The sequence below is a fragment of the Hemiscyllium ocellatum genome, chromosome 38 (genome assembly GCF_020745735.1).
Source record: "Hemiscyllium ocellatum isolate sHemOce1 chromosome 38, sHemOce1.pat.X.cur, whole genome shotgun sequence".
NCBI classification, from domain to species: domain Eukaryota; kingdom Metazoa; phylum Chordata; class Chondrichthyes; order Orectolobiformes; family Hemiscylliidae; genus Hemiscyllium; species Hemiscyllium ocellatum.
This window is the reverse complement of record NC_083438.1, coordinates 34,155,131-34,169,211: the sequence shown is the minus strand read 5'-3', so window position 1 is coordinate 34,169,211 and position 14,081 is coordinate 34,155,131.

Sequence of the window (14,081 nt, the reverse complement as noted above, 5' to 3'; positions counted from 1 at the left end):
TGGTTTTGATCAGATGGACCAATGAGCTTGGGAGTGACAGATGGAGTTTAATTTAGATAAATGTGAGGTGCTGCATTTTGGAAAAGCCAATCATGTACACTTAATGGTAAGGTCCTGGGGAGTGTTTCTGAACAAAGAGATCTTGGAGTGCAAGTCCATAATTCATTGTAAGTGGAGTCGCAGGTGGATAGAATAGTGAAGAAGGTGTTTGGTATGCTTGCCTTTATTGGTCAATGCATTGAGTATAGAAATTGGGAAGTCATGTTGCAGCTATAAAGTACATTGGTTAGGCACTTTTGTAATGTTGCATTCTATTCTGGTCTTCCTGCTACAGGAAAGGTGCTGTGAACCTTGAAAGGGTGCAGAAAAGATTCAAGGATGTTAGCAGGATTGGAGTGTTAGAGCATTAGGGAGAGGCTGAATAGACAGGGGGTATTTTCCCTGGAGTGTCAGAAGCTGAGGAGTGATCTTACAAAAGTTTATGAAATCATGAGGAGCATGAATAGGGTAAATATGGAAGGTCTTTCCCCAGGATAGTGAAGTTCAAAACTAGAGGGCATAGATTCAAGGCGAGAGGGGACACTTCCATGCAGAGGGTAGTCTATGGAATAAGCTGCCAGACAAAGTGATGAAGGCTATTACAATTATGACATTGATGAGGCATCTGGATGGGTATATGAATAGGAAGAATTTATTCTGTTGAGATAGGTAGTTATTGAATTGCTAATTGATCATTTTAGAATGAGGAGACAACAACCTAAGAATTAGGACCCAACCATTCAAAGAGCTGTGAGGAAGCACTTCTATAAACAGGGTAGTGGAGCTTGGGAATTCTCTTCCTCAATCAGCGGTCAATGTTAAATTTAAATCTCAGATATTCCACTTTTTAAGTAAGACTCCCAAGGGATATGGGCCCAAGGCAAGTATATGCAGTTCGACCATAGATCAACTATGACCTTTTTGAATCACAGAAGAGGCTTGAGGAAATGAATGGTTTACTCCTATTCCTATGTGCCTGTATCAAAGGCTATTCAAATAAGGGAATGTTCACATTGAACAAAATAGAGCTCTTCAGTGAGGGGATATATGGGGTGCATTGCTGCCTCACAGCGTCAAGGACCCAGGTTCGATTCTAGACTCGGACAACTGTGTATGTTAAGTTTGCATGTTCTCCCAGTGTTTGCCAGGTGGCTTCAATTTCCTCCTGCAGTCCAAGTTGTGCAGATTAGTTATATTGGTCATGATGAATTGCCCATAGTGTCCAGGAATGTGCAAGTGGATTAGCCATCAAAAATGCAGGGTAAGAGTATGATTGGGTTGCTCTATGGAGAGTCAGTGTAGTCTAGCCAGGCTCCCACACGGTAGGCATTCTATATTTTTCAAACCCCATTAAGTGTATTTGAGCTACAGTCTTTGCACCCTGAGCTCTTCTGTAAATATTTTCTTATCCACTTGTTCCAAGGTGTTAGTCCACATTTCTGGAGCGGTGACGACTTGAACCTTGGTCTCCTATTTGAATAGACACATTGTTAGAGGGAACTGGACCAAATGCGGGCAAGTGTAACCATGGTCGGCACTGACCAGTTTGGGCCGAAGGGCCTGTTGCATTTCTCTAAGACTCCTGGTCAAGCGGTGAGGTGGAGGTGTCACCTTAAACACGTCTGTCACCCCCCCCATCCAAAGACCCAAACCACGAGGTCATGGCGCGGGGAGCGGCACGTGACCGAAGTTCCGTCAATGAGGGCGGCCGACGTCGACGGTTGAACGCCGCGCGCGGCAGAGCTCGAGGATCTTTTGAAGAAAAACAGCCGCCAACTGTCACAGGTGCGCGCGCGTGGGAGGCTATAAATAGGAGCGGCGATCGACGGGAGATCGGCAGAAAGCGGGAGGCTGACAGAGGGAGAGAGCGCGGGAAAAGTGAACTCTTTCACTGGGTGGACTCGAGGGAGAGGGATATTTCAATTTAGCTAAACCTTCGGGGAATCAAACAGTTAGGGTTTGAGGCTGGAGCAGATAAGTGAGGGCGGGGGTAGTCAGAAATAAATCTCTGGGTGAAAAAAACAACAAGACGAGAGACTAAAATCACCTCGTTATTTAGCGAGTTTGCTCGCTTTAGATTAAAGGAGCCCTTTGTCAACTTAACACGAATTTGGAAAATGGATGGGTAACTGGTAACGGAATGGCCAGTTTTACAATTTATTTTTCTTGGCTTTTTGAAACTGGAGAGAGGAAAGATTGGACTTTTTCCGGAAAAGAAAAATAACCACTAGGTTGTGTTTTGGTTCCTTTTCAGATTGTAACTTGTGTTGATATTCTAGAAATTTGTTTGGTGACTTTGTTTTTTGCAGGGATGGAATAAAATGAATTCCTGATGGATTTGACTTATCTCATTTAAGTGAGAAAGAAGGCTAAAATGGTGAAGGAAAGTCAGAAGTAAAGTGCGTTCAGACATTAGTTCCATAAAGATTAGATGCTATTATTGATAGGAAAATATTTGGTGGAGTTTGGGATTCATTTTCACTTGTAGGAAGGGAGGAACTAGTAGACCAAGGACATAGCCATGGAGAAAACTAAGGTGTAAAGTAGAGAACTACAATTTAAGGTTCAAGTAGAATAAACAAAGTACCTGTTCTCAAGAAGGAATGGATAAAGCTAAGAGTAATGGGAAAGACGTTGGAGAGGGAAAGGCGATGTCAGAGCAGAGGAAATCTGAGGTAAGGTCATCTGAGATTTTCAGTGGAAACCAGAAAGTCAGAGGGCTTTTTGCAGCTTGGTGTGAGGAAGGTTCAGCTGGTCAGTCACGTCAATGCTGTCAGTGTTCCTCATGGCAATATCTGAAAGGGCTCTGCCATTTAAGCAATGGCAATTAATCTGGACAAATCGTCTGATATGTCCAGTGAGGTATTTTTAGATGTCTGATATAACAAACTACTTTCTCCCCACAAAGTTCCAGATGTCAAGACAAGATTCCAGTTGGCAGCATTAAGATGGCTTTTTAAATGGCATATCTCACCACTTAAACATAGACCTTCCAATCCTACCACACACCACAAGGAGACTCAAGGCCAAGAATTTATAATATGAAAGACAGAATTCGTTTGCCTCTCCAGCAAGGCCGGAGGTGGAAGCCCAGACTACCTATGAAGTGTCTTTAGAGAAGACATTCACGTTTCTACCTGAGGAAGGTGCACTTCGAGTGAGCTCAAGATCCCTATCAAATTACTCTGTGTGCTGAGGACTAGCGATGAATGTCATGGAGTACAGGATCACTCGTTTATAGCATACTGTGAGACAGCTGGGCCTGCTAATCTATGGTAGCTGCCATTCTGTCACCAGACGCAGCCAGATGTTTGTATCCTTTGGTCCATATGGCATAAATACACTTTTGCAGTTTTGGGTTATGAGGGCCATCATCTTGGGCCCCCAACCTGCAGAGCACTTCAGAGAACATCTCCAGGACACCAGCATCAACCAAATGCACTGCCCTGTAGCCAAAAACTTCAATGTCCCCTCACAGTCACAAAGGACATGCAGGTCCTGGGCCTCTCCCATCACCACTCCCTAACCACCTGACACCTGGAGGAAGAATGCTTCGCCTTCCTCTTCGGGACCCTCCAACCCAACAGCACCAATGTGGATTTCACCAGTTTCCTTATTTTCCCACCCGTCAGTTTATCCCAGTTCCAACCTTCCAACTTAGCACAGCCCTCATCACCTGCCCATCTTCCTTCCCACCTAACTTCTCCCTTCTCCTCTCCAACCTATCATAATTAACTCCAACTATCACATTTTACTCCCCAGCCCCACTCCCCTCCCATTTATTTCAGCAGCCCCTTGGCTCACAGCCTCATGCCTGGTGAAGGGCTTTTGGCCAAAACATCAATTCTCCTGCTCCTCAGATACTGCCTGACCTTTTCCACCACCATAACATTGACTCCTACTCCATCTTCAGCATCTACAGTCCTTGCTTGCACCTAACTTGGGTGCCATGTCCAGGGATGTTGCCATTCAGCAATGTCCAGACTCTCAAAAATGGCACGGCATCTGTCCAATCCACTGATAGGACACTTCAAACTGTTTAGCTTGGGACATTGACAATTATCATTTCACTGCTGCTATTTAAATACACCCAGCTGTCAGATTGGGTTCTGATCACTTGTTCTTTTAGCGCTCAGTCAGTTAGCACCCCAACGTCCCTGCTTTGTTTCTTTGTGCATATTCAACAGCAGACATCTCTGCTTGATGGTGAATCCTCTTTAAGCAATAGGGGAGACATCCTGCTGTATGCGGTAACCTACTTAAAGCTTGCACCTGTGCCATGTAACAGCAGCTTTTACACAGTAACTCACCTGCCAGTGCTGCAAGCAAATGGCTGTGTCTTAGAGTCCAAGAGGAATGGTCGTCTGTGATATCCGTGGAGGCTTTCAACCGTCATGAGCCCCCAGTCTTTCAAGGTCCATCTCCTAGATACATTCACAGGCTTGGCCACAGTTGGCAGCACAATCTTGGTGTCAGCATTTTTCAAAAGTGAAAAGTGACATGCAAGTTTGCTGAAACAACAGACTGTGGTTGTGATGATCGCACCATGAGCATTGATTTGTGTCATTGGATCGAAATCCCGTAATTTCCTCTGTCAGGCCCGTAGACATCAAGGCTTCAAAAAGGCAGTTCACTTTCACCTCAGGTAATAAATGCTCGCCAGGCACATCCATGTCATGGAATTAAGGATAAAAGGAGAAAATAATTCACATCGTGGTATTGTCAGGCAGGCAGCAACTTCAATACCTGTGAAGTCAGAAGGTGATAGATGGGCACTTTCACGTAGCTGATCCTCTGGTACAAGATCCTCTGCTTCAGTTAACTAAAGTATGTACCCTGAGTCAAACAATGCGCAAGTGGCATTTTTCTCAGCAGATCCCACTGCTGTTGGTGACATCTACAGTCTTGGCAATGCAGAATAATGTCAATTCGACCTCAGTGCAGCTAGTTCAACTGGAAAGGCTCAAGTCACATTGAGTGTTCTGATGAAAACTGGATATGATGCCAAGTTATGCAATGTCTTAAGCAAGTCTGCTGTTGGAATACTATGCTGATCCAACTGGTCAAGGCCAGGTGGCTTTGTATTCTTCTGGTTGTAACTTTGTTGATGTCACTCCAGTCATTTCTGATTGTTGTCTCCTAATTGCTCACTGTCATGTACAAGAAGACCAGCGAGTTACAGGAGGTCGTAGCACTGTGCAGTAAATCGTTGACCCCAGAACACAGAGGGAATTGTGAAGAAATGACAAAGAGTGAAAGTGAAAACCTTCCTTGAAAGTCTATTGCACTGGTGACTCAATGAAGGTGGACATACAGAGCTTCTTCGTTCTCAAAAGGGCAGTCATGGCAGAAACTGTCCGAGGTCCAGAAAAAACCTATAGAATTTGCTACAACAGCTAACATGGGGTGACTGTTAAGGATGGTCTTCAAAGAGGTATCTGGCCAGGTGATAGAATTTTTGAGTGAAATGAATGGATATGTGGACTTATATAACTTTATTTTTACTCTGTCGCAGTACCCATATGAACAACAACTCCACAATTGAAATGTTGTTTGTTGTGTAATTTTTCTACCAGTGTTTATTGCCTGCCCACTCTGAGGACCTGGAGGATATTCTGATAAAGAATGATCGATCTGGAAAGGTAGCTCATCCCACATTTGTAAGACTTGAGTTTGTGAAGATTAGACAATCACTTATGAGACATATAAAGAATTACCATGATTTTATATTTTCAGATTAAAGACCAATTTAAAGACATTGCCCATCATTTTTCTAAAGATGAGTGGGCAGAGCTAAGTGAATGGGAAAAAACACGCTATAAGAATGTGAAGAGGAACTATGAGGCCATGCTTGCAATAGGTTTGTACGAAGTCAATCTTTTTTGCTTTCAGTCTGTGAAGCTGCCTTTCCTGACAATTTTTGACATGTGCTGGCTTCTCTGAATATTGCATTGTTCTGGCCAGTCTTGTCTTGTGAAGTCAGACGTTAGGCTGGGATTTTCCATTTTGCATTATTAACACCCATTAGACCTGTTGTGAGAAGTAAATTGCTATCTTGGGCCTTGGAACTTCTGAATATTGATTTTCTCATTGTTAAATCGCAGATGAAGGTTCTGAATTTTCCAGAGTACAAAAGTGAGAAATCTTATCTGAGTTTTATCAATGTGATTTTAAGCAGCAGTGTGGTTATTTGCTCATTGGACCACCATAGACTTAGCTTTCAATTGAAAAACTATTTTGTATTATGGACCAGACTAAACCCCCTCAAAATATTCAGAACACAGACCAGGCCCTAACTTTTTTTTCCTTTCAAGGTAAATGTAAATTATTGCGTTCCAGATTCAAATCAGTTGGCCAAACTGCTAGATTTAAAGTAATGATGTGGAGGTGCTGGTGTTGGATTGGGTTGTACACGGCCAAAAATAAACCTATGACCTGGTGTTGTCAGATTTAAAGCAAAACACCCTTGTTTCATCCACAGTAGTTAAAATTGAACAAAAGAAAGAAGAAACTGGAATAACTTGATCCTATTGGAAAACAAACAATAATAAAAGCAGTAAAGGTTACTAATTAACTGTTCCAGTATCATCACAAAAACAATCCCTTGACAAAAGGCAAATTGAGAAAATAGATTGTCTCACATGCAATTCCAGCAACAAGAAGAGAATCCCCAGTTTTGGCTGTCACTGAAAGGGAAAAATAGCTTCCACTTCTTTGAGATGCCAACAGCAACTGCTGAAGGCTGAAACTAAATATTCTGGTTCTGTGACAGCTTGACCACACCCATTCAGTCTTCTACTATTGTTCCATTGTTTAGTGGCTCTGGTTGACTGCACAGCGGCTTTGACTTAAAATCTCTCTTCACAACCAATAGGATAAAATAACCTCTTAAAGCCCATGGTATCATCAAGTGACCACTCTCAAATGATAATTATATCCCCACCTGACCGAAAATAAAACCACCATTTCTATTGTCACTGTGCTACAGATGAGTAAAAAGCATATCAAACATTGAATGTAGGAGTTTCTGGCCCCTGTATCCTAATTAATCAGTGAGGTGAGGTGAGGCCCTTTTCAGTCATGGCTGACCATGGGTTGCATCCTCGTTCTGGCTTTGCTTCCCTGAAGCAATGTCGCTTGTGACTGAAGAGACCAATGCTGGATTGACAGTCCCGGTCGCAGAGCTTACATCTGTATATGGTCGTTGATCTGCTAGAACTGCTGCACGGCTTCCTTCATGCTCAGTTGTCCACTGCAGGGCTCATCAGCTTTGTTTCCTCTGTTTTAAGATGTTGGTTCAGGATGCTTCTCCGTCTTGTGCGGCCAGCTGCAAGCTGTTCCTGGGACTCCGTAACGATACCAAGCGCTTTCAGGTCCCTCATGTAAATGTCCTTGTAGCGCCGCTGGGGTTGCCCAATGCGTGTCTTTCTGGATGCAAGCTCTCTATAGAGAATATCCTTTGGGATTCGGCTGTCCTCTATGCCGTAGACGTGGTCCAGCAAGCGCAGTCTCTGCTGCCTGAGAAGAGTGTGCATTCTGGGAAGGCCAGTGTGAGATAGGACCACTGTGTTGGACACTCTGTCTTGCCAGAATATGTCTAGGATACAGCTGATACTCCTCAAGTGGAAGGTGTTCAGTCTTCTCTCCTGTTTGGCATTTGTAATCCACGTTTCACTGCTGTACAGCAGTGTGCTTATGATGCAGGCATTGTAGACTGACATTTTTGTCTTCACCGTCAGCTCGGGATTTGTCCATACTAGAGTTGTGAGGTGAGCAAGAGTTGAGGCTACTTTCCCAATCCTTGTCGATATCTGTGTCCAAGGAGTGGTTATCAGTAAAGATAAGTAAATTGGTGGACGACATTGAGTTCGTAGTTATCGATGGTAATGACCGGCAGTGCCTCTGTGTCCTGCCCCAGGACGCTTGTCTTCTTCAGACTGATAGTCAGTCCTAAATCCTTGCAAGCGTGAGAGAGGCGGTCTGTCAGTAACCGGAGTTCCTGCTGGGTGTATGTTGCGACTGCAGCATCATTGGCAAACAGTATGTCCCTGACGCATACATTTGTCTTGGGTCTGAGGCAGGCCAGGTTGAAGATCCTGCCATCTGATCAAGTGCATAGGTAAATCCCCTCCGTTGTGGTGCCAAAGGCATGTTTCAGGACCACAGCAAAAAAAAATCCCTGAGTGTGAGCGAGGATGCAGCCTTGTTTGACTCTGCTGCAGATGTTGAAGGGCTCAAAAGTACTGCGATTGAACTACTGTCCCCTTCATGTTACTGTGGAAAGATTCTATCATGCTCAGCAGTTTTGGTGGGCATCCGATCTTCAGGAGAACCTTGAAAAGACCTGCTGACCAGGTCAGTGCCTTGGTGAGGATGATGAAAGCGCCATACAGGGCATTTTCTGTTCTCTGCTCTTCTCCTGCAGTTGGCGAAGGGAGAAGATGATGTCCACTGTTGTCCTTTCAGCTTGGAAACTGCACTGTGACTCTGGGTATTCACATTCTGCCAGTTTCTGCAGGTGAGTCAAGATGACCCTAAGCAAAGGCTTTGCCGACAGTGTTGAGGAGAGAGATACCTCTGCAGGTGTTGCAGTTGCTCCTCTCAGCCTTGTTTTTGGAGAGGGCAATGATCTTGGCTTCCCACATGGCCTGTGGTACAGCTCCTTCTTGCTAGCACTGACAGAAGCCTTTATGCAATGGGAGCAGTAAGCTAGTCTTAGGAAGTAGTCCGAAAGATTGTGCGGGGCAGGTAGGGAGGTTAATGTGCGTGAGGCATGGTGTGGTGGTGGAGAGGGGGAATAATGTGGTCTGAGGGAAGGGGGGCTAGAGAGGGGTTAATGCAATCTGAGGGATTCATGCAGTCCAAGGGGTGCAGAGGGGTGAATGTCCGTTGAGGATGGGGCTGCAAGGGGTTAATGTGCTCTGAGGGATGGTGAGGGTGAGAGGATTTATGTGCACTGAGGAATGGGGAAGGAGAGAGAGGTTAATGCAGTTTTATGGAATGGGGGAGGAGGGAAGGGATAATGTGGTCTGAGGGATGAGGGAGAGAGGGGTTAATATGGTCTGAGGGATGGGGAGAGAGGGGTTTATGCAGTTTGAGGGATGGGGAGAGAGGGGTTAATGTGCTCTGAGGAATGGAAGGAAGAGAGGGGTTAATGTGCTCTGAGGGATTGGAGAGAAGAGAGGGTTTAATCCAGTCTGAGGGATGGGGTAGGAGAGGGGTTAATGCAGTTTGAGGGATGGGGTAGGAGAGGGGTTAATGTGGTCTGAGGGATGGGGAGAGAGAGGGGTCAATGTGCTCTGAGGATTTGGGAGGAGAGAGGGGTTAATGCTGTTAAAGCTCATTTGGTTTTCCTACTAATAACGAGAGAACAAGAAAAATAAATTATTAAAGATCCTTTATTGATTGCTTCTCACCATGTGGCAGGGGAGCCCAGCAATCCAGAGTGTGTGCTTACACGGTAGGCACTGCCGCAAGTGCTCTGCAGTGTGATTACACAAGTCCAGGCTTTTTATACTTTTTCTTTTAAAAAAAAGGCGTTTCCTGCAGTTTCGTGTGCAACTGCCCCCAATTCAGTTACTGCTGGGACATGTTGGGACAAGCCTTTTGTCACGTGCACTGGTTATCTTGCTGTTCACAGTAATTTTTGTTTACACTTGGCCATTTCAAGCTAACCACGCCCTGCCCTGACACCATTTTGTTTCATATATCAGTTTCAAGCAAGCTAAAGTGTATCCTAAAATGTACCATTTTTACATTCCCCCCTTTGATTATTCCATAATCACATATCAAAAAGGTTGTCGGCTGGAAATAATACCATGCAAACATTTAAGCCAAAATATAGCCCTTACAAACAACAGAATAACAGAAATTGCCCAGTAAATTAAAAGGCCACCATCCCACAGAGGATTACTCCTGCATTCCTTCAATGTAGGTGTTTATGGTCACTATCTCTTGGGTCACGTTGTAATAGAAGTCAGTGATATTAATAATGCACATGTTACTAATCGCCTTACATATGCCATCCTCTTTAGCCAAGAGGTAATCTAGGGCATAACGGTTCAGTAAGGCAAAGTCGCAATTCCCTGAGTTCCTTATTCATGCTATCAAGGGCCTTAGTGGTGGCTTTTCCTAGGATGGTGAGGCTACAGATTAGAAGTTTCTGTTCTTGGTGACTATCACTCCCGACCCACCAAGACTGAGGGTACCTAGGAAACCGTATTCCATGGAGGATCAAGGGTCTTAGGATCCTTCCACTGCTCACAAAATTCCTCGGAGATAGATAGGGATGAAAGTCAATGAGGGACTTTGATATCATAAGGACAGGGAATGGTTACCGGCCTAACAGTACTAATCAGGTGGGGATGTTCCTAACAGTGGTAGCATAGGTACCATTGAACATGAACATACATCCACCGGTCAGTTGGTAACCAGTGGAATTTCTAGGCTATTTCTCCCGAGGATAACCTACCTTGAGCCAATTATCTATAGGTGACCATTGCTCATTGGGATTATGATTTTTAACTTGCAAAGACGAGTTCACGACCTGGACATGATCCCATGTCTTTTGCCACACACTATCTGAGTGCCTCGAGTGCGGTCACGTTGTAATAGAAGTCAGTGATATTAATAATGCACATGTTACTAATCGCCTTACATATGCCATCCTCTTTAGCCAAAAGATAATCTAGGGCATAACGGTTCTGTAAGGCAAAGAGTAACACTTGGGATTTGTTACAGGAACAATGATATTGTTCACTACTTAAGTCACAGCTGTGTTGGAGGCATTGCTTCAGCAACAAGAGATGTTGTGGGATACAATTCCCATTCCAGGCATCCATCCCTTTCCGTTGTGGCACATCGGGTAACTAGTGTCATTGTCATAGTTATATTGTCAAGTGAGATTGGGACGCCTGTTTGTTCGGTTTCTCCACTTCAGCTGGGACCTTGGCGTATGTACTAATCCCTGTACACCTAATTTCTCTGACAACAAGTTAGGTTACCCACTTTCTCAGGTGTCTCTGAAGATGTCAGACTCCAACACAGGGCTTTCCCTCCCAGGGTGGTCTTCCATGCATCCTCTTGACACTTGATACTGTTGGAGACTTTAAGGAGGGTGCAGAGCTGGCCCCTGGAGAGTGACCAAACAGGGGTAGCAACTAACATTGAGCTGGTTGAAAGCGGTAGGGGATAACACACTCCCTTTCCCGACCATGAATTTTAAGAAGTGTGCACCAGAAAAAATTATCCCGCAGACCCACAACAGAAGATGTTTGAAAAGATACAAGGAGCAAGACAAGCATGGTTAAAATCAGTCCTTGGTGGTCGTAGCTCTCCTAGTCATCAAAGGTGGTGGGACAGGTCTCTTGCAATCTAATCGCTGAATCCAATTGGATAGCCCTTCGGCCTTGACAGCAGTGAGAGAAGTGAGCAGAACTTGGAATGGTCTTTTCCACCATGGCTCTAACCTCTTGCGTCCCCAGTTTCACTTTACGACCAGGTCTCCAGGCTGAGGGCAGGCACTTCCTCCAATCCGTCGTTACCCTTCTGGGCCTCCTGAACCTAGGAATGTAGAGCTAAAACAGATTTTGTTAAAGATTGAGCATATGTTATTAGTTTCTCATTCATTGTATGTAGATTACAAGTGATTGTTGGATTCCGTCTGGTTTCCCAGGGAGTCCTTACTGGCCTGCCGTATATCAGTTCTGCTGGAGTCAATTTATTCGTGGAGTGCGGGGTGACCCTCATTTCAGAAAGGGCTAATGTTAAGACCTTTAACCAGGTTAGATCAGCCTCGTCAGCCAGCTTTGCTAACTTATTTTTTTTAGGACCCCGTTAGTCCTTTCCATTATACCCGCTGCCTGCGGCTGCAGTTCACAGTGGAACTGCTGTCTGATATTAAAATGCTCACCCAGTTCCTTATTTATCTTTGTCACAAAATGGGAGCTGTTATCAGAACTGATGATTTCAGGAAAACCCAATCTCAGAATGATGTCCCGTAGCAGGATCACAATGGTGGTTTCCGCAATCCCATCCGTAGTGGGCTGTGCTGTGCTAAGGTTGCATTCCATAATTTTACCACTCCCCCTTTACCGCATGAATTAATGAGTGGACATAATTAAGCAGGGTGGGGAAGAAGGAATCAGATACACAAGCTTTACTATTCGGGATGAGCCAAAGACCTGTTGCACCGTCATTGGTACACCCCTACATTGCCACATGTGTTTTTTGACCACAGGGGTGCCCCCTGTAAGCTCTTTACCTTCTCGCTTTTGGGCAGGGCTGCAGTGTTGTAAAGTTGTGATAAGGGTGCTGCGCTAATAAGGTGGTGCCGTTCTTGTGCTCCTTGCTGGGCGAACTCATCCACTCGTCTATTTCCCCGGAAGAAATCATCATTGTTGGTGGAATGATCAGCAAACTTAATTGATCTATCAGGCTCTCTGTGATTATCTCTGCTTTTTGCTGCATCAGCGGGATTGAGACCATGTCCTGGTGGGCTAATCACCACACACCCATATCGTTCGGAGAAGACTTATCATTTCCAAGTGGGGTGCTGATGGGTCAGGTGATGATTGGCCATCACCCTTGAGTGGTGGGCCATATGGTGGTGGGTTTCCCCAGGACCCACCCTTAACGGGATCCTCATTGTCAGAATTAAAAACAGTGCAGCCATACTGGACGGGTCATCTAGACAGTTTAAGCCTTTACCCTTATCCTTTTGAGTTACTGCCAGTTGGAGAGTGCTCTCAGGTTTTGGGTCTGGTTTTAATTCCTTTTGTTTGTCACACCAATAACACTCAACTTTTAAAACTTCCCATTTTTTTTATGCCCCCGTCGTCGTACATGACCCAGTCCCTCTCTTACATGCATTACCTTGCCAACTCTTAATTTTTGTTTAGTCCTGCCTTCTCTTGGCCTCCTGTTTCCGTTCCCTAATCATTCCCTTCCATTTATCACTCACCTTTTTATCTCATATTTTCCTTTCGGCCTCTTTGATTGCAACTACATTCCAGGTACCCCCTTATGGCCATTTATCACTGCCCAGATATTTAGTCAACTGTGTGCTCAATACTCTATTGTCTTTTCCCTTTTCCAAATTCTGTTTATACATGTACAGTACTGGAGAATTCCCGTCACTCTTGTCCAGTAATTGTCCCATCTTTTAAAACGTAAGATGAATTTATGCCTAAATCCGAATAAAGAATTCACACAGCCTTAATTGTCAATCAGAGCTTGTTTCAGAGTATGTCCTCTGACCAGATTAGTTTTTAGTTTTTCCTAATTCTTTTGTCCTTATGTAGCCCTATATTGAGACTTCTGTCTTTGGTTGGGTTAGTTGTCAACCCACAACCGACTCTCAAGAAACTTCGGTGTCTGACCCGATTTTCTGAACAAGTCCACCCATGAAAAATTCCTAAGGGGCCACCATATTCCTGTAAATTAACACCAAACCTTTTTTCTTTCAGTCCAGTCCTTCCTACACCTTGTTCGCTCGTGGATCCCGGTGGGGAACCAGATCAACTTCAAGCTAGGGACCACAGTGTTCCCAAGAGTCATTTATCAGAGCCCGAACAATAGGGATTCGGTTGTGCACTCCTTACTCTTGCTGAATTCTGGGTTTGCCACAGTCACTTACATTTCTTCAGGGAGCGGGATCTCGGACAAGGCCCCCCCCAAATGTTAAAGATCCTTTACTGATTGCTTCTCACCTTATGGTGGGGGAGCCCAGCAATCCCAAGTGTATGCTTACACACTAGGCAATGCTGCAAGTGCTCCTCTGTGTGATTACACAAGCCAAGGCTTTTTATACCTTTTTCTTAAAAAAAGAGGCATTTCCTGTAGTTTTGTGTGCAACTGCCCCCAATTCAGTTACTGCTGGGACAGGCCTTTTGTCATGTGCACTCGTTATCTTGCTGTTCACAGTAAGTTCTTTGTTTATACTTAGCCATGTCCTAGCTAACAATACCCTGACCCCGACACCATTTTGTTTAGCATATCAGTTTCAAGCAAGCTAAAATGTATCCTAAAATGTACCATTCTTA